The sequence below is a fragment of the Cibotium barometz genome, chromosome 28 (assembly GCF_041138505.1).
Source record: "Cibotium barometz isolate CiBa-2024 chromosome 28, ASM4113850v1, whole genome shotgun sequence".
In the NCBI taxonomy this organism is placed as follows: Eukaryota; Viridiplantae; Streptophyta; class Polypodiopsida; order Cyatheales; family Cibotiaceae; genus Cibotium; species Cibotium barometz.
In genome coordinates, this window is record NC_141073.1 from 31962778 (window position 1) to 31968777 (window position 6000).

The following is a 6000-nucleotide window of genomic DNA, read 5'->3' on the forward strand; positions in this document are numbered from 1 at the left end:
CTCCCGACAAGGGTGTAGTCGCCAACACAAATAGACAAGAGTAGTTGAAGCTCTTACCCTAGTATCGCTTCCTGTGCTTCTCTTGCTTACAGTTCAGCCCTAGCATGAACCAGGCTCTGATACCATGAAAAGATACAGGGGAGAAGAGAGCTTGAGCTCTTGCAAGCACACACACACTCACAAAACCCTAATAGAGAACACACAAGGTGAGAGGCTGAAAATCTTCTTCTTCTTCACTCAACACACCATATACAAAGATAAGAATACACACATATGAAAAGGCACTCAACCAAATACATATTAGGGTTCTCTATAGTGTGAACCCAACAAAATGAGCTGGCGCTATAACTATGCCAGTCTCTAGAATTGGCTGTCACACAGCCTGTGATCCCATTGGCCGCATATCACCCATGATCTCACCAACCATGCGAGTGGTGTAAGTGTGGGGCCTATCCCCCAGGCGGGTCATCAGTGTCTACCACCTCACTAGATGAGCTCGATATCTCAACAAGATAAATATATGGGTGTATCTACACCCTCACTTGATTATAAGGGAACCCACTCCCCATTCTTCTTCATCCATCATTCATAGAAAAATCGAATGGATAAGCTCCGACGAGTCTTCAAGTATCAAAAGGTCACACTTGAAGACACCACTTTACACGAGTAGATGTCCCCTTTGTGAAACCCCTCCACAATATTCCATCCAATTCCCAAGACATTGTTTATTTGTTCAAATTACAATTTCTTGCAAATGAACATTGTTGGGGTGGGTTGTGGAGAAAGCTTAGAGAACATAAATACAAATAGATGGATTGGGGAAAACCATCCAAGCCCCATAGACTTATAGGCCTTAGAGAATTTTAAGGAGGAGTGTATGTCAGAATACATCTTGTTTTTTAAAGCATTAACACTCCACCCATCCGGACTGGCCACTCTACACACTATTTAAAGAGTCCATAGGGATCTCCTCAAGGCTACCATATTCTGTAGGCCGAGAAGGGACTTTGTAGTAAGAGTGTGTGTAAAAGAATATATTTTTGTTGAAGAGGGATCTATGATTCTCACCTAGAAACATAAGCTCACCTATTGTACTATGAAAAGCACTAAACACTAGGCTTCTCAAAAGTTTTTCTTCAATATAGCTTGATGGGAAAAGGTATGCAACCCACATACCATAATTAGTAAAACAAAACAAGACATTTCCAAAAAAAAATTACAACCACATATACTTACAATTGAAAGGGATTGTAAGATTCCTCCCCCAAACCCCCTTTTTGATGTCTAGTATCTTCTTCTATAATCAATCCCTCTTCAGAAATATAAAAGACTTGTTTCTAACAGTTTTAAACTAGAGAGAGAAAATATTCTAGAGAGAGAATATTCAGATTTTTAATATTTTTGGTTAGAAAATTATCTCATCTTATTAAAATAAGTTCCCCTGAAACAGAAATTCAAAAAGAACTTTCCAATGTGCAATTGGAATTAATTGGAAATGTGTATAAAGGACCTTAGTCTAAGGGTCTAGATTTTCAGAAATTTTTGGATTATGCTCCAATTAAGGTTCCTATGGGCCAATAGCATCAATCCATGTGTAGGGAGGAGATAAATCCAATTTGTAAAAGAAGATACCCAAAAATGAGTAAATGCTCACATAAGATGAAGAGTTGAAAATGTACAAGGTTTATTAGTAAAAAATTATGAGCAATATTAAAAGTATGACATATGTAAGGAAGAGGAGTTCTTTAAAGGAGGTGCATATTTCACATAAGATGAAGAGTTGAAAATGTACAAGGTTTATTAGTAAAAAAATTATGAGCAATATTAAAAGTATGACATATGTAAGGAAGGGGAGTTCTTTAAAGGAGGTGCATATTTCACATAAGATGAAGAGTTGAAAATGTACAAGGTTTATTAGTAAAAAACTATGAGCAATATTAAAAATATGACATATGTAAGGAAGGGGAGTTCTTTAAAGGAGGTGCATATTTCACATGCTTGAATGAGTTTTAAACTCATAAAAATTGAGATATTTCATCTCTCCTCTCTCCTCATTCAAGTCTAGTTCCAAAAAGTTAGCTTAACTGACCTAAAAAGGGTCAAATATTGACCAAACTGATTTAGAAAATTCTAGAATCAGTTTGTTTGGTTAGGAGCTCAATTTTTCCTATAAATAGAAGCCTCACCCTTGTTGAAAAATATATAGTGTTTATGCATCGTTACTCTACTCCACCTAAGCCAAGAACTGTGAATTCATTTAATAATTCACTAGTTTTTGGAGCTTCCCTCTTTCTTCAATCTCCATTAGTGGCTCCATCAACATACTTAACCAATTGATTGGTTGGGGGCCTCTACCGTGAACAAAGAATCAAGCAAGTTGTAAGGTAATTAGTGAATATTCATCTTTCTATAATTTCTCAATGTTTCTCTCTTCTCAACCCCTCTCAAGCTTGAGAAGTTTAATTGGTATGGTTTTTTTTAAATGCTATTGAAGTTTGAATAGTAGTGAAGAGTTACATAATTTAATAAATGCTATTGAAGTTAATTTTCATTTATGTTTAAATTCTAATGATTCTTATGTAAATTCTCTCTATCACTCAAGAAATGGTCATACTCATGACCCATTCTCAATCCAAATCAAGCTTTTCATAAAGCTTTTCCTTAACCCAAGATTAAGCTATGCTTGAGGCCAAATTAATGGCTTTTTCTTATGCTTTTAATTTATGTATATTGATGATTCAATCCATTATGGATTAAGGATCCAATTAGAGAATCATTTTAATTATTTCCTTAATGATAAGCTTTATCCCTTAGAAAAATTGAGATTTATCAGTCATAGCAGCGGAGCTATGGCAAAATTTTTATAAAAATTATGCATAAAAAATTTTCATTCAAAGCATAAAAAGAGGACTTCCTACCATATTCTAGGAATCATCATCCTAGATTAATTGAAAGAATTTCATTATAATCATGGAGAAATTGAATTTTAATATTATGCATAAAGGTTAAATTTTTATATCAAAAGTGTTACTTTTATCATTTTTATTTCATACATAAAAGTATGCATAAAAGAAAATTTTTATATCAAAAGTGTTACTTTTATCATTTTTAATTTTCATGCATAGAAGTATGCATAAAGGAAAATTTTTATATCAAAAGTGTTACTTTTATCATTTTTAATTTTCATGCATAGAAGTATGCATAAAGGAAAATTTTTATATCAAAAGTGTTACTTTTATCATTTTTAATTTTCATGCATAGAAGTATGCATAAAGGAAACTTTTTATATCAAAAGTGTTACTTTTATCATTTTTAATTTTCATGCATAGAAGTATGCATAAAGGAAAATTTTTATATCAAAAGTGTTACTTTTATCATTTTTAATTTTCATGCATAGAAGTATGCATAAAGGAGAAATTTTTATATCAAAAGTGTTACTTTTATCATATTGGATTTCATGCATATAGGTATGCATAAAAGATATTCTTTTTATAATAAAAGTATGATTTTTATCATAAATGGATTTTATGCTTAACTTAGATGCATAAGAGAAATTCTTTTATTTTAAAAGTATAATTCCCTACCAAATTGAAATCATGCATAAGAAGATGCATAAAAGATTGATTTTAATTTTGAAAGTGTTAGTCTCCTTAAATGGAATTTATGTATAAATAAATGTGTAGAGAAATCTTATATCAAATAAAAGAATTCTCTTTTAAAAAAAAAAGATATGAAATGTGATAAGATGTGATAAGAGGTGTATGAGATATGATAAGAATTGATAAGATGCGTATGGAAAGTGATAGGATGTGATAAGAGGGGTGATAAGAGGTGATAAGATGCTTATGAAATAAGTTAGGATGTGATAAGATGAATTAAGATGTGTATGGGGGGATGAGGTAAGAAGTGTATGTGATAGGATAAGATGTATATGGGTTGTGATAGGGCGAGAATGGATGTGATGTAAAAGATTAGATGTGAAGGTATATGGGGTTATATAAATGGGAATGTGAAAATGGATGTATGTATGTGGATGTGTGGATATGGAGATGGGAGTGTGGATGTATGAACATGAAAATGGATATATGCATGAAGATGTATATGCATAGATGTAAATGTGGATGTAGATGTGGATGTATAGATGTGAATGGATGTGGATGTATAGATGTGAATGGAAATGTGGATGTGGATGTATGTGAATGTGGATGTAGATGTGGATGTATAGATGTGAATGTGGAATGTGGATGTGGATGTATGTATGTATGTGGATGTAGATGTGGATGTATAGATGTGAATGGGAATGGGGATGTGGATGTATGTGAATGTGAATGTAGATGTGGATGTATGTGAATGTGAATGTAGATGTGAATGTGGAATGTGGATGTATAGATGTGGATGTGGATGTATGTGAATGTGAATGTAGATGTGGATGTATAGATGTGAATGTGGAATGTGGATGTGGATGTATGTATGTATGTGGATGTAGATGTGGATGTATGGATGTGTATGTATGAATGTGGATATGGGATGTGGATGTATAAATGAGGATGTGAAAATGGAGGTAAGTATGTAGATGTGGATGCATGTATGTGAATGTGAATGTAGATGTGAATGTGGAATGTGGATGTATAGATGTGGATGTATGGGAATGTGGATGTGGATGTATGTGAATGTGAATGTAGATGTGGATGTATAGATGTGAATGTGGAATGTGGATGTGGATGTATGTATGTATGTGGATGTAGATGTGGATGTATGGATGTGTATGTATGAATGTGGATATGGGATGTGGATGTATAAATGAGGATGTGAAAATGGAGGTAAGCATGTAGATGTGGATGCATGGATGTGAATGTGGATGTGGATGTGGATGTGGATATGGATGTGTATGTATGAATGTGGATATGGGATGTGGATGTATAAATGAGGATGTGAAAATGGAGATAAGCATGTAGATGTGGATGTATGGATGTGAATGTGGATGTGGATGTGGATGTATGGATGTGGATATGGATGTGAATATATGATATGTGATGTGAAGGAATCTGAAGTGAAGAGATGGAAAAGGAGGTGATTGGATGAGTACACATATACATGGAATGTGGAATAAGTAATGTGGATTAATGAGGGATAATGTGGAAAAATGAGAGTTAATATAGAAACTGTATTTGTAAACTGTTTGTAAATGCTGTTTGTAAATGGCTGTTTTATGTCAAGAATGCTGGGGAAGCATTTTGACCGTCTTGTGATTAAGGTCGTGGAGACCTAACTGATAAAGTTGCAACTGCTGACGGAGAGTCAATGGAGGACGTCTCGCGTAGCAAGGTCGACCGAGGTCTTGACCAGCCTCGGTTCGATTAAAATGGTGAGCTTCCGGTACGGTGGATGAGGGACCAAGGAAGCGGCCTATGAGTGAAGCGCTAGGTCACCTGCGAAGGATCCTAGAGGGTGCTGACCATACGGTGCTCGGGCTCTGGGTCGCCTAGGATACCCACGCGTGCGTCGAGGAAGATATTGGAACAAGGAGTAAGAGTTGTTTTGTGAAACCGGGCATGGATCTGGTTGACTGACCTTGCTGGTCCTCAACGGATGAGTCCATGGCTCTTTTATATGGATCTGTTGGTTGATCTTGCTGATCTTCAACGAGAGTCCATCTTGATAAGTGATTATATTGCCGAGTATTATGGGCTAGGAACTATGGAAACGGCCTCTGTGTGGACAGGTGGTGAGCGTTCTAGTTGCCAATGATGCCATAGATACTCTGATGAAGGAATGATGGGAAATTATGAATCAACTGGATAAATTGGGAGATTGTGATCAGTGGTACTATGGTTTCATTAAAGGATTGTTTTAAAGTTAGCTGATGCTAAGAAAAAGGCAATTTTCATATTGGGTGTGTAAGTGGTGTGGCTAGTTTTATGTTTGCATGAAATTCCGGCTAGGGGGCCTTGGAACTCTTTTCCTTGGTACCCGGGACAAAACCTAACCAAATTCCAAATC